Source organism: Haliotis cracherodii, unplaced genomic scaffold (assembly GCF_022045235.1).
Source record: "Haliotis cracherodii isolate W230 unplaced genomic scaffold, xgHalCrac1.p SCAF_13, whole genome shotgun sequence".
NCBI classification, from domain to species: Eukaryota; Metazoa; Mollusca; class Gastropoda; order Lepetellida; family Haliotidae; genus Haliotis; species Haliotis cracherodii.
In genome coordinates this window covers 37,826,942-37,853,880 of record NW_027266268.1, presented here as the reverse complement: position 1 = coordinate 37,853,880, position 26,939 = coordinate 37,826,942, and the positions used below count along the sequence as shown (strand labels likewise).

The following is a 26,939-nucleotide window of genomic DNA, read 5'->3' as shown; positions in this document are numbered from 1 at the left end:
TGGGGACGTATTCTGACCTGTAATACACATGGGGTACTGGGGCCCTATTCTGACCTGTAATACACATGGGGTGCTGGGGACCTATTCTGATCTGTAATACACAAGGGGTGCTGGGGACCTATTCTGACCTGTAATACACATGGGGTACTGGGGACCTATTCTGACCTGTAATACACAAGGGGTACTGGGGACCTATTCTGACCTGTAATACACATGGGGTACTGGGGACCTATTCTGACCTGTAATATCCATTGGGTACTGGGGCCCTATTCTGACCTGTAATACACACGGGGTGCTGGGGACCTATTCTGACCTGTAACAAAACATGGGGTACTGGGGACCTATTCTGACCTGTAATACACATGGGGTACAGGGGACCTATTCTGACCTGTTATACACAAGGGGTGCTGGGGACCTATTCTGACCTGTAATACACATGGGGTACTGGGGACCTATTCTGACCTGTAATACACATTGGGTGCTGGGGACCTATTCTGACCTGTAATACACATAGGGTGCTGGGGACCTATTCTGACCTGTAATACACATGGGGTACTGGGGACCTATTCTGACCTGTAATACACAAAGGGTGCTGGGGACCTATTCTGACCTGTAATACACATGGGGTACTGGGGACCTATTCTGACCTGTAATACACATGGGGTGCTGGGGACCTATTCTGACCTGTAATTCACATAGGGTGCTGGGGACATATTCTGACCTGTAATACACATGGGGTACTGGGGACCTATTCTGACCTGTAATACACATGGGGTACTGGGGACCTATTCTGACCTGTAATACACATTGGGTACTGGGGACCTATTCTGACCTGTAATACACATGGGGTACTGGAGACCTATTCTGACCTGTAATACACATGGGGTACTGGAGACCTATTCTGACCTGTAATACACAAGGGGTACTGGGGACCTATTCTGACCTGTAATACACATGGGGTACTGGGGACCTATTCTGACCTGTAATACACATGGGGTACCGGGGACCTATTCTGACCTGTAATACACATGGGATACTGGGGACCTATTCTGACCTGTAATACACAAGGGGTACTGGGGACCTATTCTGACCTGTAATACACAAGGGGTACTGGGGACCTATTCTGACCTGTAATACACATGGGGTACCGGGGACCTATTCTGACCTGTAATACACAAGGGGTGCTGGGGACGTATTCTGACCTGTAATACACATGGGGTGCTGGGGACCTATTCTGACCCGCCATAGCCTTAGGTTTCTCCCCACTTAACCTACCACACCTGTGAACTCACCCTCCTTAGTTGTAGATAAGGACACCTCATAAATCAGCACACATGTCTAATAAACTTTAGTTCAACCCAATAACTTAACCTAATCACAGCCCATATAAGAACACACAAAAACATGATGCCAAGAGCCAAGCTCAGGCAAGAAGACTCAAGTTTTGGGCCAGGTTAGATTCAAGTTTCCTGCACACCTTTTCTGTCAGCTTTCGTAATATAAAACAATTTGCACCAAACTGTCACAAGCCGGCACGAATATGATTTTGTTGATTTTGTTATGACAACCCATGAACATAAACATCTCCAGCAGGTGTATTGTCTCATTAAAGCAGATCTGTGAGTCCATGACTGGTGTCAATATTAGATAGGAAAATTGATATTGATATTTGCATCAGACTGTCATCTAGTGTGTTTGATCAACCCAGCTGCAAAGAAAGTCACACCTTCCAAAGGAAGACGACATACACAATTGCAATGTCTATGTTTATCCTCATAGCCTGAACAAACTTTTCCATATGTCCCATATTGATATATTACTGGCATCACAGGACACTCGATCACAGCATCAAGACAGGAATTGTCAACATCAGTAGAAATGCACTGTAAGATTTCCCTGTCCCATTGTATGGCTGTCAAGAAGGACCTTAAATACACAAAGAGATAATGCAATGGAGTTATCATGAAAATCTGTTGATTCTAGCAATGGAATCAATCAGCCACAAAGGTTCGAGATGATTCTACTCTCGGAATCAACAGATTTCAGTGATTTCTCTGCCTTAAACCAGGTTATGTTTGATCTATCATTTCTCCATATTTTTGCATAATGACCTATACTTGCATCAATTGTACATGAATACATGACATTTTTTTATGGATAGCAACTTCTTATATTCTTTGTACGACGTTTCACAGCTATTTCCTGCTCCTTCACCAAAACCTTCACCTGATGAAGGAACAAAAAGTAGCTGTGATTTGGTTGGTTGGTTTGTTGCTTAACGCCGCATTCAGCAATATTCCAGCTATATGACAGCGGTCTGTAAATAATCGAGTCTGGACCAGACAATCCAGTCATTGACATCATGAGCATCGATCCGCGCAATTGGGATTGATGACATGCATCAACAAAGTCAGAGAGCCTGACCACCCGATCCCATTAGTCACCTTTTACGACAAGCATAGTCACCTTTTACGGCAAGCATGGGTTGCTGAAGACCTATTCTACCCCGGAATCTTCACGGGTCAAGTAGCTGTGAAACAGCCCGCTGTCATATATCTTGAATATTGCTAAATGTGGCTGTACCCAGATGTTTTAATTGTCAATCATAATCGGTGATTAATTAGCTGCCCTGTACTGATGCAATAATTCATATCCTTGAGTTCATAATTGATTGTAGAGAAAATAGTTTGGCATTACATGAAAATCTTAAATCTACAATCACTTGTGAAATCTCCACATGATTACAGTTTTCTGAGTCAAGGAATTGTATTCTTGCAGTTCATTGTCTGATCTGATTGTCAAATGGAATATTCCTCAATGCCCCAACCCCTGGGTTGGAGAAAATTAAACACGCACACACACACATTGAAAGTTAAAACTAAAAGTTCACCATAAAACCACAAGCAAACATCAGGCTGATACAGCATGTTACTCTGCTTCCTACAAATTTTACACAAAGATTTATTACCAGCTGTGACTGACACAGAAGGTTCCTGGCCATTAAGTATATATTAAACAGCAACCGTAACTATTCATCAACTGTACATTAACATGAAATAATATTCAATGATTACTGATGACAACATAATTTGTTAAGGTAGAACACAAAGATACTTACAACATAAAGTCAAGACAGGCCTGGGTAAAATAGGCTATAAAACCCAGGCTGGGACATTTATTACACAGGCAGAGGCATGATATCAAGATACGAGATTTTATTACCTAGACCCAAGTCTTAAATTTACTGGGGCGTGCCTTCTTAAAATGTCAATCAAGATTATGCATGTATAGCTGACACAAAGTTGTATGCATATAATGCATTTCAAAATGCATGTAAAAAAATACAAATACAGGCTGTATAATGTCAGATGACTGTTCTCGAACACTTTTTTCACATTTAATCTCTTTATCTTGAATGGAACGCTCCGAAGATTTGACTCATCTTCCCCTGTGCCAGTCAGGCTTGTAAGGCTTGCTAGGCCTCGTTCCCACACTCCACTCAGGCTTCTATCATGATATAACATTTATACTACGTTAACCTATAATAATTAATTCCACATCAAGTGCTTTCATGAGTTATCATGGTGTAATATCTATACATCATTTCATATAATTATATAGTTTAGCAAGTAATACTTATCATCGGGTAAAACATATATATAAAATATCAGTAGTTTCAGTTATAGCTTTTTAGATAGTTAAAGCTTGCTAGCCTAAGGTAACGGGAGCGCATTTGGATGTGATGACATGCATCAACCACGTCAGTGAGCCTGACCACCCGATCCCGTTAGTTAGCTCTAACGACAAGCATAGTGGCCTTTTACGGCAAGCATGGCTTGCTGAAGACCTATTCTCTCCCCGGATCTTCACGGGTCATTATCAGATTATGAGCTGATACAAACGCCATGTAGGTCACCATTCTATCCACCCAATCCCTTTTTAACTCTCACAACAAACCACAAAACTAAACCCAGGGAAGAGCTGGTACCACTAACTAACCAGAGGATGGCTGAAGGACAACCGTAAGCCTTTGTAACAACCCTTGCACCAGGACTCAGGGGAGGCAATTGATTTAAAGAAAGTCAAAATCGTGATGATCTGCACTGCATCAATGTCACAGGATTCCATGTTCGCCCTGATTAGGCCGTGTTTCTCCGGACCAGACCCTGCTTGTGTGTTTCACAACAGAATAGACTCCTGGCTGTCCTCATAGAGCCCACAACGGGATGCTGTACAACATGTTCAAGCCAGTGACAAATACAATACACCAATGTCCCCATGAAGATCCCGCTAAGAAATGGTCTTCAGCAACCCATACTTGTTGTAAGAGGTGACTAACAGGATCGGTTGGGCTGGCTCGATGACTTGGTTGAAACGTATCATCATATCCCAATTTTTGTTTAACGCCACACTGAGCAGTATTCAAGCTAGATGAAGGCGGTCTGTAAATAATCGAGTCTGGACCAGACAATCCAGTGATTGACATCATAGGAGATCATCATATCCCAAAAGCTTAAGATGGATGCTCATGATGTCAATCACTGGATTGTCAGGTCCTGCTCAGTGTGTGGGGCATCACCGAACAGCAAGTTCCTTGTTCAGAGGTCCAGCACCATTACATCACCACGCTATTCCCTCTCTTATGACTGCCCGAGGGCTATTTCTGAGTGTCAACATGTTAGCCTATAAAATCTTGTATTACACAATAAATTTGTAAACACATATTTTTTATAGCTATCTCGACTATGTTTATCACCTAGCTTGGTTCAGATGAAACAAAATCTTTTATTACACGATCATTTTTTCTTTAAAAAAATGTGCTAATGGCTATATAGACTTTTTATCACCCAGATTTGATCAGATTAAATGAAATCTTTTATTACAAAATATGTTGGTGGAATTATTTCTTATAGTTAGCTAGGCAAGGTGCGTATCACCTAGACTGGGTCTGGTTAAAGGCAGATCGATATTCCAGTGATGATGTAGGGCCACGGGCCTCCCTGATGATGATCATGATGATGTATGTCTCTGTAAGCATGTCATGGACGATGCCAGGTATTTGTGAAGGTTGAAGAGGAGACTGACATCGTTAACATTTCTGTTTGGCTAGTGCCTACAGTCGAGGTGAGTGAAAGGCCAGAAGGGGCTGGCTTCATCACACAGTCATTGATATCACTTGTGAAAAATTGTTTCATTTCAGCTGCCAAAACCAAACGGCATGTTATTCATTTTATACACCGAGTACAATAGCACATGTGTTAGTATTCATCTGCAAACTCGATCCTGTAAGTACCGGCAAAAGTTGGTTGGTTGGATTGTTGTTTTTAGCAGTCTGTAAATATGACAGCAGTCTGTAAATAATCGAGTCTGGACCAGACAATCCAGTGATTGATATCATGAGCATCGATCCACGCACTTGGGATCAATGACATGCATCAACCAAGTCAGCGAGGCTGACCACCTGATCCCGTTAGTCGCCTCTTACGACCAGCATAGTCGCCTTTTGCGGCAAGCATGGGTTGAGGAAGACCTATTCTAACCCGGATCTTCACGGGTCACCGGCAAAAGTACTTTTGTTGATCAATAGCAGCCTCCAGTCCGGGCTAGAATTGGTTTTCAGCAATCCATGCTTGTTGTAAGAGGCAACTCACAGAATCAGATGGTCAGGTTAGCTGACTAAACTGATGCATGTCATTGTATCCTAATTCCAAAAATTGATGCTCATGAAGTCAATCACTGGATTGTCTGGTCTAGACTTGATTAATAACAGACAGCTGTCACATAGCTGGAATATTGTTGAGTGCAGAGTCACACAGAAAACCAACAAATCAAATAAAATTGAAATAAATTAAAATGTATTTTTTTCTAGTTTTTTTAATTTATCGACCAGGATTGATCGGGATGAGAGTGAAATGTTGTCAATATTGAAATAGTGTGTACCAGGTGTGCTATGTACAACATGGTGAAGACCATCATATCTACTCTTCTCACCTGCCTCGTTACCTGTACCTCACCTGGCTGTGGTAACCACATGGTGCACCTCACCTCCTGAATGAGTGAGTGAGTGAGTGAGTTGGGTTTAACGCCGCTTTTAACAGTATTACAGTTGTATCGCGGCATGTCAGCTTAATGTGGGAGGAAAGCCCGAAGTGATGCAGGTCGCAGACGTTTACCACTTCGGTGAAACCCACGAGCACGGGTATGGCGCTGACAAACCTAGAAACATAATCGGGGCGAACAGGGATTCGAACCCACGATCAAAGGTTTCTGGCGTGCCCAAGGGACGCAACTCTGCACAGCAAATCGCGGCGCCTTAGTTTACTGGGCCACCCGTGCCCCCTCACCTCCTGAGACGAATTGTCAATGCTGCCTGAAGCGATCATACTCTATAGCCTATTCCCTGCCTGTAACACTGTACAGTGATCACTATTCACGCTCTACTGGCTTTACTACTTAAACTTTGAAGCTTGTACATTGCTGTGAAGCAGGAATGAACAAACTGACTGTTCGAGTTTGTTTTTATTTGTTCTTTTTATCTTGTTTAAATTTGAAAAATCTCAGACTCGCCGCTAGACAAGGTAAAGAAACAGGGAGGTCCTACATTTACCAGAACCTAAACAAGTCTTCAATCAATATGTTTACAATGTTGTACAAGGGTTTTCAAAGACATAGTCTATAACAGTTTGATTGGCATTTTAGAGTGAGTGAGTGAGTATGGTTTTACGCCGCTTTTAGCAATATTTCAGCAATATCACGGCGGGGGACACCAGAAATGGGCTTCACACATTGTACCCATGTCGGGATTCGAACCTGGGTTTTCGGCGTGACGAGCGAACGCTTTAACCACTAGGCTACCCAACCACCCTGGCATTTTAGAAGTTGGTGAGTAAGCAAGGAAACGTACAACTTTATAGATAACAACTTCTGGTATAAGAGTCTACATCGAAATATTCAAAATTTGGATTATATAATACACTGTGATACGTATCGCAATACGACCTTGTGCATTGTAAAATATTGGGATACACTTTAAACATTCAATATCCATCCCTACAAAATAACATTGTTTAGGTCATCCTTGCAGAGAAGAAAATGTTGCACGAAGCAGTACTGAATGTCTAACAGCTTTTATTAAAGTAATTTGAACTGGTTCAATAAGTTATAATGACAATGTGAATTTACTGTTCATTGGCTAAACTGTTAAAGTTAATCATTTTATTGAAAAAGCAAAATTAATGATGAAAAATGTAAATAACAAAAATAGAAATAGGAAATCTTAACAACATTTTGCCATACTCTGACAACAAAAATGTTAAACTGAACAAACATAATTCAGGAGAAAATTGCACAATCACAGATTTCATCATCAATTCCACAGTTGGAAACGGAAACCAATCAATCATTGATTAATTGGAACAATACCAGTTTATGCTTTGATCAGATTGAAAAGATAATGATCATTGCTTTAAGATGGCATGAAATTATTCATACATTTTTCCTTTAAATATCAGTGGATGTTATTCCCCTCCATTATTCACAATTATATCCCACACAGAGAAAATACAGTCAATATATCCCACACAGTAAATATGACCCACACATTACAAATATCGATGTCACACACCATAGCTTACTTTCCATTACAAATACATCTGTTTCATAGTAACACATAAATAACTTTAAACCAGTCACATAAACATATGATTTCAATATATGGATTACAAATTTATATCAATACCAACCAAATATGCAATATGTAGTTGTGGATGCACTTCTGCATTTTTCGTTTAAACAATTGGGAGGCTGTTTTTCATAAACGTCTTTTTTACCATTTGCAAAATATTTCCTGAATTTTCAACACTGACATTAAGAGCTGTTCTTTTACTCACCAGAAACTGCCGATATTAACTCAACGTGAGTCCCTCGTACCTACTACGCCACCCTGTACTCTGCAATGTTGCTTACATAGAGTAACCCTACATAACTGGCAGCCTTTGTCCCCTAATTCCCTAGCTGGTAAAGCCAGTGGACCCCTGCTGACACAGCTGGCCAAGGATCAGTATGCTCCCATCTAGTCAGTCCCTACAGCCATCTTACCTCATGCTTATATCAACACATGGTCAGTCACATTTCCGCCTCAGTAGTGGTAAAACAAACGCAGGTTGCTCCCATGTAGACGGAATTAGTCTAGGACACCCACAAATTCTATATGTGATCAGCCGGGTAGTTCTTCAAGTGTGGAGCCTGCCTGCTGACAAGCCACTGTTATTTATAACGTGTTTCAATAGTCTTATAGCGGTATGGTGAGTATGCCGGGAAGCGGGACATATCATCCAATGATATTTTTTATTTCATATAACTTGTTTGTCACAAGGGGCTGAATGGATGTGGGCTATATTTGTTATACACCAGGAAATGGTAAGCTAAAACAATGAGATATAATGTGAGATTCATCCTGTGTAACAATGCTGTTATATTTCCTATTTGGGGAGCAATAGAATGATGGATGTGATATAACAGCTAAACTACACAAGTACAGGACGTAAAACTGACACAACCTTTCAATTACACAAGGAGGAAAAAGAAACCACTACCTTCTACTCCTGTCATTAGATATTACAACATTATCACATCTCTCTTCACACAGCTGTTCAGCTGCGTGCTTCAGATAGCCATGCACCAAGGACAATGACAGCAATATGGGTGGGTCTGTAGCCCCTCACAGTATATTTCTGAAACCTGGTTCATCAGTTTCCATGGTAATGGGTCACCTGACCCCTAAATATTCAAACCAATCAGAGGCTCAGTCTGGAACACCAAGTGATATGTCATGAATCATTAGTGTAAGGGGTGAGGTGATACGGGGGGGGGGGGGGGGGGGGGGGGGGGGTTAATCTCGGTCCCAGATTATTGCACTTCTACAGCCATGTGCATGCATGCATGTGTGTGGCTGCTTGTACTAGTCTGGACTAATGCCGATTTTGCTAGCCCACTGAGATACCACACCGCAGTTGACTATGAATAACCACTCAGACACAGAATACTGACTCTGAGCTGACCAGTCCTTGTTTTAGCCCCTTAATGCCGATCGCCAGGCAGAGTAACAACAAGTACCATCTTTTAACGTCTTTTTGTATGTCGCAGCCGGGAATCGAACCCCGGACCTTCCACACTCCGGGCGACACTCTACCACAAGAGCACGGAGGCGGGATCCTGTTGGCATTGTTGCTGTAGTGTTTGAATCCAGGCACACCTAAACCATTATGACAGAGACCCACCCCTTCATGCATATTTTCAAACACTGCTTATATGATGTACATATACTCCAGGAACAAAAGGGTTAGAAAAGGGTGATAAGAGGACTAAATGGTCAAATCACACAAAAGATTTATCAGGTGGTCCAGGTTTGTGATCTGCTTGCCGTAAAAGGCGACTATGCTTGTCAACTAATGGGATCGGGTGGTCAGCTTCGCTGACTTGGTTGATGCATGTCATCATATCCCAATAGCATGGATCGATGTGCATGACGTCAATCTCTGGAGTGTCTGGTCCAGACTTGATTATTTACAGACCGCCCGTCATATAGCTGGACTACTGCTGAGTGCAGTATTAAACAACAAACAAAACAAAAAAGATATCAACCGCTGGCTAATGACATTTCTTCAAATATCAACACATTGTCCTCTGCATCCTAACTACAGGAAACCAATCACAAACAATATGTCATATCTGGTACAGCCAATAAGTTGGAAAACAAATCTGGAACAGTGAAAAGTTGCCAACAATAAATCCTCTTCCGAGCACACATAATCGATGTTACTGTGCATGCAAATAACTCATGTCAGACAAAACAAACTGAGTACTCTGGAATCAGGTTTATCAGAACGAAATATTGGAATCGTAATATCAAACACAGAAATCATCCATGTGATCATTTATACAATAACAATAACATTGTACAACAGCTTTCTGGGAATAAAAAATGCTTATTGCTCTACTGAATTATACACAGCTGTGATTGGCTCCAATGCAGCCAAACACCTTCACTCACTACAATTAATTTCCAGTTATGTGAAAAATGATATTCAATGATATAAACATGAAGATTGCTTAAACTCTCAAGGCTGAAAATGTATTGATTCTAAAAGTATGTCACAAACCCAATTTCAGGTATTTCCTGTGTAACTAACCACTTATTAATCTCTGAAGGCAACTATGTGGAACAGTTAATAATTTCTCGTCCACATCAATCATTTATCTGTCACAACACATGAGCTAATAATCTGAGTGGTGGGGCTTTATATCACAGATGACACCAGATGACACCAGAGCGAGACAGCTGCCACAAGGTAGTAATGGGTTAGAATCCACCTGGGGCTCTGCCCGTGGACACCATAGATTCTCACCAGATTACCAATGTAAATGCTACCATGTATACAGGAAACTGAATTCAGAGAATATTACCATTTTCACCACCTGCCATGTAACAGTTTCAAATGGACATATGGTACATCTGCTTCCTACTTGGGACTATGTGGACTTACGGAAGATCTGCTACCTACTAGGGACCACGTGGACTTACGATACCTCTCCTACCTACTAGGGACCACGTGGACTTATGATACCTCTGCTACCTACTAGGGACCACGTGGACTTACGGTACATCTGCTACCTAGTAGGGACCACATGGACTTACGTTATATATGCTACCTACTAGGGACTACGTGGACTTACGATACTTCTGCTGCCTACTAGGGACCATGTGGACTTACGTTATATCTGCCACCTACTTGGGACCATGTGTACTTAAGGTACATCTGCTACCTACTAGGGACCACATGGACTTACGATACCTCTGCTACCTACTAGGGACCACATGGACTTACGATACTTCTGCTACCCACTAGGGACCATGTGGATGTGGTACCCCAGGATGATTTACGTCATCCCTCTAGTTGCTAAGCCAAAAATAAATATGAGTATATATTCTAAAATTAAAACAGTGGTAGATTAAAAATGTCTTTGCATGACATAGTCTTATCATACCATAACATACAGAGAGAGTTGGGTTTCACTCTGCTTTTAGCAATATTCCAGCAATATTACTGCACAGGAACACCAGAAACTGGCTTCACACAGTGTACCCATCAGGTATCTAACCCGGGCATGACAAGTAACGATTTAACCACTAGTCTACCCATGCCGCCCCCACATAGAGAACAAGATTTTATGATACATTAAACATGAAAATAACTGCATATGAAAAGACATAAAACATGTTGATTCTCTTCTGAAAGAGATAAAACATGTCTAACTGTAAAACGTTTTTCGTCATAAGCACAAACATACCTTAACTATATTTCACAGGTTTCCCTTCGGAACATGGACATCGAATGATATTTGGCTAAAAAAACTATCACCACTACCCTGAAGTGTTATTACTGATACTTTATAGAATACCAGCAACCCAGTAATGTTCATTTCCTACCAAACTGCTTAGTCATATTAACAGTGTGACACATCGTTGTCAGTCCCTGTCAATATCAGCAATAATGGTTAGTGAGCAGTCTTTGTCAATCAGGGCACTATTATCAATATACACACAGTGCTATTGTAGTTTCAGCTTGGGTAGTCAAGCAGCTACTTCAGTTTCACAATGTTGGACACATTGTTGACATTTACAGGAAATACTCAGTGGAGGAGCATGTTGTTCACCCTGATATACCACATACAGGTAATGCCAGCTAGGGAATAACTTATGTCCCTGTTTGGGGGCAGTGTGAATACCTACAATAACATTATTACCATCGGTGGAATGTTGATTTTATATACTGGGAGGCGGCACTATGAACCCTATCATCTGTGTAAAGAATACATTACTGATGGGGGTGGCGACAGGCTTTTAACAATCTGTCAGTCAGTATCATGGGCTGTTAAATGTGGGCACAGAAAAACATCAAGTCTTTGAAATAAACATATTTTACAGAAAAAACAGTTCTTAAATTATCTAAATAAAACTTTGTCTTTGTTCATTTTGAAACTGCAGTAATCTAGACTTGCCAATTTTATAGACTTGCATGGGCTGTTTTGGATACATTTGCACGACTGCCTAGACTGGGAGGGAAGACATATGACAGACTGTGTGAGTATAGGTGGGACAAAAGGAGAAGGATGAGCTGAAAAATTAATTCTATATCAGTACTGATGTGTTTAAGTTTTGTAACTATGTCAGTTAGAGTCACAGGCAGATTTTCTTATTCCTGAGTTCAGGGAAGTTTTTGATTTGTCACTTCCCTTTAGCTAACTGTACATCTCCCACACATTTATAGCCACTCCTTCCTGACCCAATATCTCAATCCCCCTTCTCCATTACCCCCATCCACCCTTAACAATCACCCATCCAACCTTATCAATTACCATTCACCCTTAACAATCACCCAACCACCCTTATCAATTACCATTCACCCTTAACAATCACCCAACCACCCTTATCAATTACCATTCACCCATAACAATCACCCAACCACCCTTATCAATTACCATTCACCCTAAACAATCACCCAACCACCCTTATCAATTACCATTCACCCTTAACAATCACCCACCCACCCTTATCAATTACCATTCACCCTTAACAATCACCCAACCACCCTTATCAATTACCATTCACCCTTAACAATCACCCACCCACCCTTAACAATCACCCACCCACCCTTATCAAGCACTATCCACCCTTAACAATCACCCACCCACCCTTAACAATCACCCAACCACCCTTATCAATTACCATTCACCCTTAACAATCACCCACCCACCCTTAACAATCACCCACCCACCCTTATCAAGCACTATCCACCCTTAACAATCACCCACCCGACCTTAACAATCACCCAACCACCCTTATCAATTACCTTTCACCCTTAACAATCACCCACCTACCCTTAACAATCACCCACCCACCCTTATCAAGCACTATCCACCCTTAACAATCACCCACCCACCCACCCTTATCAATTACCATTCACCCTTAACAATTACCCACCCACCCTTATCAATTACTATCCACCCTTATCAATCACCCACCCACCCTTATCAATTACTATCCACCCTTAACAATCACCCACCCACCCTTATCAATTACTATCCACCCTTATCAATCACCCACCCACCCTTATCAATTATCATTCACCCTTAACAATCACCCACCCACCCTTATCAATTACTATCCACCCTTAACAATCACCCACCCACCCTTATCAATTACCATTCACCCTTAACAATCACCCACCCACCCTTATCAATTACCATCCACCCTTATCAATTACTATCCACCCTTATCAATCACTGACCCACCCTTAACAATCACCGACCCACCCTTATCAATTACCATCCACCCTTATCAATCACCCACCCACTCTTATCAATAACCATCCACCCTTATCAATTACTATCCAACCTTAACAATCACCAACCCACCCTTATCAATTACCATCCACCCTTATCAATTACCATTCAACCTTATCAATCACCCACCCACCCTTATAAATTACCATCTGCCCTTATCAATCACCCCTTCCCATTACCACCCATCTACTCTTATCAGCTACCATCCACCCTTAACAATCACCCCCCCACCCTTGTCAATCCCATCTTCCAATTACCACCCATCCACTCTTCCGTGTCCCCTACACCTTGGCCTGCCTGTATGGGCCCTTCTTCGCATTGCATGCTAGGGTAGAAATAATTCAGCAACATCACGATACGATACGTATCACAATACACAGGTGGCAATATGATAAGCATCACAAAGCACAGATTTACATCAAATTGTGTGAAATCTTCTTGACTTTAAATATTTCAGAGCAGGTTCCAAAGGAAACGCAAGCTGAAGACATGTGTTCGTAGAGCTATTTTTATTAATGAACTTGAAACCCTAATTACAACACATTTTGCAATACTTGACTGACAAAAGCACTGGGGGTCATTAAACAAGTATTAAGTAATTTATTTTAGAAAGTGTATTGTCTTGTATTGATACGGAATAAAACATATCATGTATGTATCATAGCACGAAAACTTACGGTGCACCGTGCACAGTTTCACCCCTATTACCTGCAAGCCTGTCCTTGTCAGTAGCACATTGAACCCATATGGGCCTCCTCACGTTTTGGCATATATGATGTGCCTGCTTGGAAAGTTTACAGTGAAAATCCTTAGGCGTCCTTGACAGTCAAACAACACAATGTCGTGTTTTATCCATATAGAGGTAATCAAACTGCACTTTAGAGACCCAAACTCGCATCACACTGGACAAGTATTCATTGATTTTATGATTGTATTGCAAAGATGGCTCTGAAAGATTTCACAAAGATCATTTATAGTAAACCGAAGGACTGATGGACCTTGTATTCTATCTTGTATGCAATCAGACATAGGACTTATAATGTCTCCAGACGAGAACCATCTTCTTGACTGTCACTGTTTCCACATGTCCGAGACTACCTCGTGCTGACAAAACACCGATGAACCGACACAAATGCCTCACAAAAGAGACAAGGGGTTTAAGTGGAAGCTAGAACTGGTAGTCCTTCGACAAATAAGGTCAAACCTCACTGACAAGGGTGTGTGTGTGTGTTTTTCTTTGGAAGTTCAAACCCAATATTGACCAGGTAGACTTTGTCCATCCACCTGATACTGTGGCCTTTTATCTGCAACAATTAAGTTACTCGTCAGGTGAATCCAATCTTTGTCCGTACGTCATTGCATGTTGCCAGTGCACCAGTGTCAAGCGGTTCCTGGTCAACAGGCTCTGGTCACTCGGCTGTCATTACAGGGCCGGATACGGCCATCACGTTGTGTACTGTCTCGGAAAAGCCCGAGGCCTAATAAATAATATGTGTGCTTCCTACTTCAGCCTATCAGTAAATAGGACACTTAGGTTGATTTCTTTTACATTTACGTCTATCATTTGAATAAATAGTAACTTGATTACGTCAGTGAAATAGAGAGCTTCAACGCCAGAGAATAACCTGTCTCAATAATCCACCGAAACAGATTCCAGTGGGTGCAAAGGTGAAAATTGCAGTGAATATTATATGAATGGATCACTGAAAATCAGTGATAACACCAGGTGCTTGAAAAAGCCTGCTTTCAAATGAAGATAATGACTAGTTAATTAGGAGATAAACCTAGTGTGTTTTGAAATTTGATGTAGTCCCACTGTAGAATAGATACCTCTTTATTATAATTTTGAACCGAGTGCTTTATCTTGTGGCATTACTTGTGGACATTCTCGTCACTATATGGATGAAATAATGCCGATGCAATGTTAAATTTCAATCCACTCACCCTCTATGGACATTGCCAGGGTGGTGATGAGAGCTAAGGTCCAACAGGAGACAAACAAGGAAAGGCTTTTACAGTCGTGGGCTCTAAATTAAGGATCGGTAAGAAAACCTGAAACAGATATTTCTGTTTGTGGCCTTAAGTACAATATTAGTCTGAGTTTGGTTACTTTGACTAAAGAGTTCCCAAGTGGTGTGGGGACACCTTTCTCTACTGGGAGTAAATATTAGCTTTAATGATTTGTAGCACCTACTTGATTGTTTCAAGACAACAATTTCACTGGTTAATCAATAATCTTTTGTTTCCCTATATTGTGAGAAAATCAAGCAATTCACAAACATTTGTTTACAGTTTGATTAACACTAGTAATTAACTGTGGGGGCTATGTTGCACACTGCTTGGAGATGGTGTCACGTGACCAGCAATCTACTGTACCAAAATCTGTTGCTCGCCCTTCGGTCGAACAGATGTATTTATCGAAACAATTTATATGCCACTTTTTGCAATTATCATAAAATATCCTAAACATGTGTTTCATTAGGGAATAAGTCTTCAGCATATCAAGCAAACACTTTAACCACGAGACTACCCCAGTGCCCCCTACAGCTAGCTTTGTTTTTCTTGTTTAACGCCGCACTCAGCAATATTCCAGTATATGATGCCGGTCTGTAAATAATTGACCAGACAATCCAGTGATTGACATCATGAGCATTAATCCAAGCAATTGGGATATGAAGACATGCATCAGCCAAGTCAGCAAGAGTGACCACCCGATCCCCTTAGTCGCCTCTTACAACAAGTAAAGTCACCTTTTACAGCAAGCATGGGTGTCACTGAAGACCTATTCTACCCCGGATCTTCAATGGTCACCCCCACAGCTAGTGTCTCCTAGAGAAGGCTTATTCAAACATTGTTACATGGCCATTTAATCCATGTGAGCGGGGCACTGGTGGCCCGCGATTCGCTGTGCAGAGTTGCGTCCCTTGGGCACGCCAGAAACCTATGATTGTGGGTTCAAATCCCGGTTCGCGAGGATTATGTTTCTAGGTTTGTCAGCACCATACCCGTGCTCGTGGGTTTCACCAAAGTGGTAAACGTCTGAGACCTGCATCACTTCGGGCTTTCCTCCCACATAAAGCTGACACGCCGTGATGTAACTGGAATAGTGTTAAAAACAGTGTTAAACCCAACTCACTCACTCACTCACTCACTGACTAATCCATGTGACAGCTGATGTGAACATTGCTGCATACAGGTATACTCAATGTTGGTACTTGCCCCCTGGCACTTTGTACCAGGTATTCACTACCATCCTAGGTGTTCCCTACGGAGACATGTACACCTCTCCTGTTGTTTGTATAACACACTTGCTTTTGAGGACATCTTTCCAGACACAATTAACCACAGACATGCAAGTACAGTTCAAATCAGCGCAAAAAACGCCCACTTTCCTTCCTGTCAACCCGTTAAACAAGTTGTGAATGTGATTTACTTGTATTTCTTTTCCTCGTAGGTCCTGTTACTCACGATCATCTTGACAAACATTGCCCCAAATGTACTCATACACCATTAACACTGCGATGTATCACCAGTGGTTATGAAACAGAAAGTTGAAAATCCTCAACATTGAAGGATCTTCCTTGAGAAAGAGAAAAACATACTTCTGATTTAGTGCTTTTTAATTCCTATGCATTAAGTTCAGTGATATTCCTTTGTTGGCAGGAGCAGGGATCGTATTGTTTTGGTACAGCTGCTTGCAAGCATAAGAGGCAGGTTTCCGGGACACACATAGTGAGTGGAATATGTAATCCAGATGTACCCTGCTCAAAGTCCACCATTCAACAAGCTGTCACCCTTGTGGTGTGGACATTAAAGGGTGGCTGGGTTTGAAGTAAATTAGTTGCAGGAGTCTAACAATCAGTCCATTGGACATAATGTACTCCATATGCTGTCCCATTCCCTTGTATTCACCATAAATAGATTATCAACCCACACCTGACTTGAAAGGCATATTGTCAACATACTCCTGTGTTCTATGTAGACTACAACCAGGAAAATAACATCACCCTAGGCCTTGTACAACTTTGAATGACATCACAATAGTCCTGTACAACTAGGCAATAACTTCACAATAGTCCTGTACAACTAGGGAATAACATCACAATAGTCCCGTACAACAAGGAATAACATCACAATAGTCCCGTACAACTAGGAATAACATCACCATAGGCCATGTACAACTAGAAATGACATCACAATAGTCCTGTCAACTAGGAATAACATAAAAATTATCCCTGCACAACAGGTGGGATACGATACTACAAAGTCAGCAAGCCTGACCAACTGGGTTGCCGAAGACCAATTCTAACCCAGATCATGGAGATAGGAAAACTGTCAGATTGTTAAACAAGGAAACAGACACAAGAGAGATCAATAGGCCCAGCAATTGTTCCATTATTCAAAGAAATTGAAACAGAAACTATGTAAACCTACTCCCATGACTATTTGATGAGACACTGGCATTAACATCAATATTACAGTATTACCCATCAACAAAATCCCATCCAATTTTATTCCTAACACCTAACAAGTACACAAAGGACCAGCGCAATGTACATATTCTGTGTCTTCTTTAAAGATCTTGTACATGCTCTAAACAAAGATGTGAAAAAATAGATATAAGATCATCTGGGCCTTGTTCCATGAGCAATCACAGCGCTAAGACGATTGCACTCTAACATATTATGACAATCATAGCCCTAAGACGATTGTACTCTAGCATATTTTGACAATCATAGCACTAAGAACATCTATTCTCTGATGAAATGTTGTGTGCATGATGTAATCAGAAACAAAACATGTTCCCACACATCCTGCACATCAACTTATTTACACATACTGATTACCATCTGAACCCAATCTCCTCACACAGTGGAATGTCTGGGTTTACACAGTTACAATTTAGTGATACCATGTAACAAACTTCTTTGCTCAGTAAGTTCAGACCATGTTACACTAGGTAAATATTTCCTACCTAGGGTGTTACCTTGTAACAAAGGACCACATCTCTTCCCATTCTAGTTTGATCAGTAAGTTCAGACCATGTTACACAAGGTAAATATTTCCTACAATAGGGTGTTACCTTGTAACAAAGGACCACATCTCTTCCCCTTCTAGTTTGGTCAGTAAGTACAGACAATGTTACACAAGGTAATTATTCTTCACTACTGCCATAGGGACATATTAGTCATAACTTTCTTTATTATCTCACCTTTGCTAAGTTAGCTATGGTCTCATTCAGGAATCAAGGCTGTGTTTTATCACTTACTTCTCCATATTTGAGTTCAACTGACTTATTGTTAAGAGCAAAACTGTTGACCCCAGTTGTCCTTGGTATATAATCGTTTATAAACGCTCAGTCATTTTTCAAAGGGAACAAAACCGACTGGAATTTTGTAACCTATCAACACTAACAAAAATGGAAATACTGATAATACAGTTTGGTTCCAAGTTGTTGTTGATTTAGGTGTTTAAGAGATCGCCCTCTGCCATAGGAATTTGGGCTGACCTGTCCCTCTTTGGGACTCTTTGTGAGTAGGGTGCACATATCTAGTGTGAGTTTTAGTATTCATTAGAATTCTGTTTTTGTATTGATAAGATTTCTATTTTTCGTATATTGATATGATTTCATTTTTGGTCTTTGGCTTCTCGTTTTTTTACGTTCAAGTAGCTGTTCATCCTTTAGAAATAGAGTTAGTTTGTCCTTCGCTATTGCATCTCTTGGCTTGAGGAGATCAACGACAGATAGCGGGTCTAACTGCAGTTCATGTTTTAACCAAGCCCGGGCTGAGGCATCATCTTGACATTCCAGTAACACGTGAGCAATGGATTCAGGTTGATTGCAAGATGGACAAACCTTGTCATAGTGATTTTAGTGACCGAGTCTGAGTCGTGAGATGGCTACAGTAAACTATGGTTATAACGAACTTGATGGGACCACTATTTTTTGTTCGTAATAACCGTAGTTCGTTATGAGCATACATACAACATATATACAATAAATGGTCGGGACTAAAAACAAAGTTCATTATATAGGTCAGTTGGTTATGAGCGTGTTCGTTATAAACGTAGTTTACTGTACTTCAACTTTCCTTTCATTTGAGTATGAGTATGGCTCTTGGTGGAACTTGGGTTGCAATTTGTATAGCCATCTGCCGTTGAATTTTGTATAGCCATAGCCATGCCCACTTCATGGATATTTATACCAGTAAATTGACAATGTGTGAAATCCGTTTCTCATTGACACTTTAGGTATTTACACATTTCTTAAATTTTTTCTCTTTCACATCAAAAAATGATTTCAATGCAGTTCTTTACAAAACATAAACCTATGTGTTATTTCCACCAGACCAATTATCGGTTAAGACAAACGACATTTACCTACAAATCATGACAACGAGAGGTGATAATCTGTGCCAAGAAACTCTCATGTTGACTGGATCCAGGTGTGAACAACATTATTGTGGACAAGTGTCACTCTCAAGTGCCACTAGTGCCATAACTGTCCTGTTGGTTCCCCAAGTCATACAGGTTATCCGCCCTTATAAGGTCAACAGCTTTATCTTATAAAACATTCAGGACAACATTCAAGCCTGTATGTAAACACTTTACTGGACTATGTAAACAATCTTGTACATTAATTAGACCCACTTAGACCCGTTGTCTCTGTACAGTATGTTCCAGCAAGGTTATTTATTCGTTATCTTGCATTACACAGGAACACCATCTTGGAAACATTCCTGACAAACTGACTAGATGTATCCAGGATTTTTCTGATATTTATTTATTCACTTATGCTACTGTCATCTTCACAGTCCTAGCTGATGCTCTGGAGTTTCGTTCAAAGGCAGCAGCTATGAGGAATCATTTCAAGTTACCCATCACAGGCTAAACAGGATTTAGAATTACCTGGGTTTTTAATCATAACACACACTTCCCAGTATGATCTGTGTTCAAGTTAATGGGAACATTTTGAATTATGAAAAATTCCAAAGAATCAGACTGGAGTATATGTCCTGTCTGTACTCATCCAGAGAGTATGGTCGGTCATAAGGTTAATGAGGTGCAATCATAATGGATTGAATAACCAGTCATATTTCCCATCTGATGGCATTTTGATTCCAACTGCAATAGTATGACCTGCCTGTGATACAGATTGCCTTGTATGTGATACAGATTGCCCTGTATGTGATACAGATTGCCCTGTATGTGAAAAAGATTGCCCTGTTAGTGACACAGATTGCCTTGTATGTGATACAGACTGCCCAGTATGTGATACAGACTGTGCTGTATGTGATACAGACTGCCTTGTATGTGATACAGACTGTCCTGTATGTGATACAGACTGCCTTGTATGTGATACAGACTGCCCTGTATGTGATACAGACTGTGCTGTATGTGATACAGATTGCAATGTATGTGATTCGGGTGCATTTCTTGCTACTGTGTTACTGGTAAGGGTGGACTGACATGAGGTAAAATGTCATTGTACCCTGTATACTCATGCTATTAACCATCGGTTTCCCTGACCCGGATTTCACAATCAACAGGTCAACAACTATAGCTGAATACTGCTGACTTAGACTAACATCTAGTCTCTGAAATGAACATATCGTACAGAAAAAACAGTTGTTCAGTTATCTCAATAAAAATATAATAAAAGGGAGCCCAGTGACTCTCTTCATTTTCAGATACTGATACTGCAGTAATCTAGACTTGCCAAACATTATAGACTTGCATGGGCTGTATTTGATATATATTTGTATCAGGGTCTGTAAGAAAGACTAACTGCTGACTGTGACAGCAGAATTCCCCACCCTTACAAGAACGTAAACCTGCACTGTCCTTGATACATTTCTACAGCAATCTCCACAATGCAATCTGCAAGGCAGGTATTCATCACCCTCATGCAAGAGGCAACATGCCCGCCCGAGAGGGAATCCTCATTTAAAAAGTAACAATGAAGTTGTGTCGTTGCTGCCACCAGAGGGCCGTAACACTAATAGTCAACATCCAACTTCAACTGAGGCCTGCCTAAACACCCAAAACATGTTGGCATTAGCCTACACGGTGCGCTCGAACTCTCTCCCTTTTCTAACACTGAAACAATAGGGAATAGGGAATAACCCTGCGGTGTGCAACTTAATGGTAGTCTTACTGAGTGAGTGAGTGAGTGAGTGAGTGAATTGGTGGGTGGTTTTTGAGTGAGTGAGTGAGTGAGTGAATTGGTGGGTGGTTTTTGAGTGAGTGAGTGAGTGAGTGAGTGAGTGAGTGAGTGAGTGAGTTGGCCTAAACACCCAAATCATGTTAGCATAAGCTTTCACGGTGCGCTCAAACTCTCTCCCTTTTCTAACACTGAAACAATAGTGAGTGAGTGAGTGAATGGGTGGGTTTTGAGTGAGTGAGTGAGTGAGTGAGTGGGTTGGTGGGTGTGTTTTGAGTGAGTGAGTGAGTGAGTGAGTGAGTGAGTGGAGTTTAATGCTGCTTGGAACAGTATATGGGCCATGTAGAAGCATGTTAGCATAATGTGGGAGGAAAGCCTTCATTGACACAAGTCATAGACTTTCAATTTGATGGAACCCATGTGCTTGGTTATGGTGCAGAAAGAACAAGGATAACTGGATTCAAACCTACAATCACCGGATCCTGCTTCACCTTATATTTAGATGTTGCGTAGCCACTGAAACAGGTGTCTGTCAGTTTTTGTTTCATCACAGACAGTTATATTTAAACATCCATAAATGACAGAATCCGTATCCATGACTACATTGACAATGTCTGAAACTTACCTATATTTCTTCAATATGGAGCAACATTAGAATATTCCGTATCTCCCTGGCCAAAGGTGAGATACGATAAGTGCCTTGTTTGTCCCACAGGACATTTATGAAAATTAGCAAACATTTAGAAATCATTATGAAAGATATCAGATGTGATAAAATGACTGCACTTCATAGCTTTCAATACCAGTGTGTAACAGGTAGAATCTATAGGTTTTCTGGAAGCACTGTTCTACTACATGAACACGGTGAGTCATTCCCCCCATGATGTCTTTCTTCAGCGATGTAGATACACACAGGACAAAAAATATTGAAATATCATCTTTGGTCACAGACTTGCTAGATTTTCTATAGACGTCTCACAACTGTCTTTTCACACCTAAAAAGTAAGTGCTTACATTTGTGTCTGCTCAACCTACCACCTAGACTAACATTTAGTCTGTGAAATCTTATATTACACAATACCCTTCTTGCCTAAAAATAAAAAAATAATTTTTTTCCTAATGGTGAGAGCTAGGTAGAGCTGGCTAGACTTGCTTTTGTATACGTTTTTAGATCGTGTTGGTTTTTTTTCATAAAATAAACATATTCCACAGTCAAGGTGCAGGACTACCTCCCACCTACAAGTTGGACCTACAAGTGGGACCTACAAGTGGGACCTACAAGTTGGACCTACAAGTTGAACCTACAAGTGGGACCTACAAGTTGGACCTACAAAGTAAGTGCTTACCTTTCAGCTCAACCCACCTCACACATTTGCCACTGGTCTGGGCCCAGTTTATGACATTCAAGGGATTTATATTTACTATATCAAGCTACAACTGCCAAAGGGGATAATTAGATCAGTGACAAGACAGAAATTTAACATTTGCACCTCAGTACTCATATCATACCACATACAGTCACATTTCTATATTTAACTACAAGGTCAAATACTCGTATTTAAAGGGTCGCATCTCGACTCCGGGCAAGTCCTTGTGACAACCTTAATGTTTACAAAGCGAGAGTTCTCAAGGGACGAAGCGTACCGTGTTCACATACCCTCTCCTGAGAGGTTACTCAACCTAATAGAGCAAAGAAATCTATCGGTCAGATGGACACATGTAATTAGTGGCAGAGGTGGCACTTTAATACAAGCGGAATTCAGGAGCAGTAGCGTGATTCTTACGCCTTAAATACCTTGATACAGTGACATCCTTTTACAACCATGGTCAAACTAAAGAACAAATTGCAAAAAAATACAAAATATTTTCATTTTCATATTTTCAACCTATAACGACATACTTTCATGACATTAGGGGTGTTTGCTCGGAAGTTGGGGAAGACAGATTAAAATATTAACCTTTTTTCACAGTTGTGTAATGTTAGGCTAGTGGACACATAAACTAAGTTTTAAGAAAAGAAACTTTAGGTGAAATGTTTTCTTAATTTCCAAGCGCCAATCACAGTTACTTCACTGAGTCCAACACTTTCACGACACATACAAATATCAATCTGAATGTTAGGAGGACAGAAAACACAACGTTTGGCTCAGTGAACCTTGTTTGAAATCCATGTGATCAGAGCAAAATCGTGTAACAGAAAGTGAAGTATTTCGTGAAATCGAAATGGCTGGTTAGCATATATATATACTTAATAAATAACTTCAAGTTTGTTTGTTTGTTGTTTAACGCCGCACTCAGCAATATTCCAGCCATTAACGGTGATCCGTCAATATTCGAGTCTGGACCAGACAATCCAGTGATTGATATCATGAGCATCAATCTACGCAATTGGGATACAATGACATACATCAACCAAGTCGGTGAGCCTAACCACCCGATACCATTAGTCGCTTCTTACGACAAGCACAGTCGCCTTTTACAGCAAGCATGAGTTGCTGAAGACCTATTCTACCCCGGACCTTCACGGGTCGCCTTTTACAGCAAGCATGAGTTGCTGAAGACCTATTCTACCTCGGATCTTCATGGTTTCAATAAATATGATCGAGCATTTCCCATACTTGATAAAATAGTAAAATAAAGTTGCCTACAGCCAAAATAGTAAACAGAGATTACATCACCGATGCTAATTTCAGTGATTATATCATTATAGATTATGGTGTTGAGTTGTAAGTAAAATATCCGGCTCATAGCACAGCACATCCAGATCTCAATTGCTTAACTTAAACGCCCAGGCAGCTCCGTGACCCTACACAAATATTTAATAATAGACCTGTGTAGGCCCGCTGTTTGTTTACATTAATAACACACTGATCAAACTTCTATTTGTCTGAGAAGCAAATATTTGCAGACATGAATAAGGCCCTGAGCTGCCAGCATTCATTGTGTAACAGCCACCGCCCACTTTCTGTACTTTGGTGACTTATTCACATTTGCTTTTCATATTTTTCAATATTTCAGTAAAGTGAATAAGTATGTTTTTCTCGCCGCTTTTAGTAATATTCCAGCAATATCACGGCAGGGGACACCAGAAATGGGCTTCACACATTGAACCCATGTCGGAAATCGAACCCAGGTCTTCGGCGTGACGAGCAAACGCTTTAACCACTTGGCTACCTGACCGCCCCATTTTAATAAAGACATGGAGGGCATTGTCTGAAGAAGACCAGTCACCAGGGTCCACATCCTGGTGCATGAGTGAGTGAGCTGTGTGTTCAATCCCCAGTTGTTGTGTTTGCTGTTTAACAATGCACTATTCCAGCAATATGACAGCGGTCTGTAAATAATCGAGTCTAGACCAGACAATCTAGTGATTGACATCAGCATTGATCTACACAAATGGGATATGATGGCATGCACCAGCCACGTCAGTGATCCCATTGGTCGCCTCTTACGACAATCATGCATCATAAAGATATAATGATACATGTTGCAATATTACATTTGTGCCATTTAAGAAAGAAAATCTCCATAATACATTTAAGGATTGACTGTGTATTATTTTCGGTTCATTGAGGTATGAATCGAAAAACCGATGTGCAAACTGTATGAATCTGCGTATATGAACAAATATGTCCGGGAGAAGGCGGCTGTTTCAAATGACATGGTCAGTTGCCACCAGATTCGAACATTAATTCCCTGAAAACGGGAAGACACAGTTGGAAAAATGCTAGTTAGAAATGAAACACGAAGACATGAAAGTTGTGGAACAAAGGCGAGCAGGGGGAAAACAGTTGAGCGAGCCTGAACGTTTGCTGTTTCATTCCTTCTTGGCTTTCGATCTCAAAGGGTTGTTTGGACAATTAATATGCAGGAATTTCGCTAAATGCCTTGTGCATGACAATACACGTGAGCAGAAAGGGAATTCCCTCGACTGTAATATTGGGATTCCCCGACATTCCGTAGTTATAAAAGTAGTCCGCTTCGGTGGGCGTGGCTTAATGTTTTACATTCATTGGGAAATGAATGCAATAACACGTGACCAATTCAGCTAATCAGAATGCAGGAATTTCAATGAACACAAGGAAGATTTAATTATTTGGCCATGACCCTTCAGAGGCTGTCCAGGCTGGACAGACTAAAACAAATCACATAATTATTATATCACCACACAGTGTTTCACTACAGACCTGAGTAATAGATCTAAATACTATGACAGTAAATCCATAGTGCTGAGTCAGCATAATCAGTAATGTTCAACCTAAAGCATGATATTTCACAATAATCTCATAACCACGACAACAAAAACATACAACATGCTATCTGACCAATGAGACCCACAAGAAGGATGGGACCTGACATGCAACCCCCCTGTGGAGAGCCTCACACATTAATATGACTTTACAGGGAATCAACCACTCATGATTCATATCCATGACATTCTCGTATCAAACCCTAGCACACTATTAGCCGTATTACCCACACTAAGTCCAATTGGTCTAACAATGATTATGTTGACCTCAGTAAACAGTTCACCTTGGGTATTCCGCTCTGTAGTAGAGGAGTATCAAGGCCGTCGTATGTCATTGAGGTCCTCGCGACAAACTGAACTATCCTCACTGCCAAAAGAAACACGAAAACCATCCATGTTTGTTAACATATGAAGACTTACTCATATTCAAGAGATTCGATTGGTTTGAAGCACAAACGAACATACTGTCATGTTGAGTGAACCGACGCTCATGAACACATCACATGTGACATCATAGATTGTTGACTCGAGATGCACCAATTGTCTCATGTAGGATCAGCATGTAAAGTTTGGAAAGCATGTGCAGCATATTGTGATAAGAATACAGACACACTTGGTAACATTTGACTGATTGTTAGTTTTGTCATTAATTGGCACACATTGGAAACATCTCTTCTTAACATACATACTTCTCTATATGTTTCTATGGTTCGCGTTTCTTTTGGCAGTGAATATATTTGTATTTCTATCATGAAAATAATGGAAGTTGCAGTTTCTAATATTTTACACAAAAGAAGTTCCAGAACATCCATTTTTTAATGATGAAAGCTACTCTGTCATGACATGAAAAATCGGGTCTTTGAAAGGCATTTAAAAGTGATACACCCAAGGAAGAGAATTTACGGATGTCAAACGTTGTGTTCCTCATAATTAAGTAGTTGACATCCATAAATTCTCTTCCTTATGAAAAATCAGTCATAGTATAGTCATAGTATAGTCATAAATAAATATCTCTCTCTTTCATAACAAAGTAATGTGAAACATTCTTCATTCATTGAAACAGGTAAATAGGATTTTTCAATATTTTATCTAATTCTGAGGAAATGGCCACCAATAAGTTAA

General features: G+C 40.6%; 1 protein-coding gene across 2 annotated transcripts in view; it reads right to left on the bottom strand.

Moving 5' to 3' along the window:
- The window catches only part of LOC139459901 (uncharacterized), a 61,540-nt gene that overhangs the window by 9,879 nt on the left and 24,722 nt on the right, over positions 1 to 26,939 (bottom strand). The window contains exon 1 of one of the 2 annotated variants that reach the window (XM_071241621.1): positions 8,098 to 8,159. The exons of the other annotated variant lie outside the window; for it this stretch is intronic. The gene's annotated coding sequence lies outside the window, so the exon portion shown is untranslated. Of the gene's footprint in view, positions 1 to 8,097; positions 8,160 to 26,939 lie in introns of those variants that run through there. 2 annotated transcript variants of the gene reach the window in all.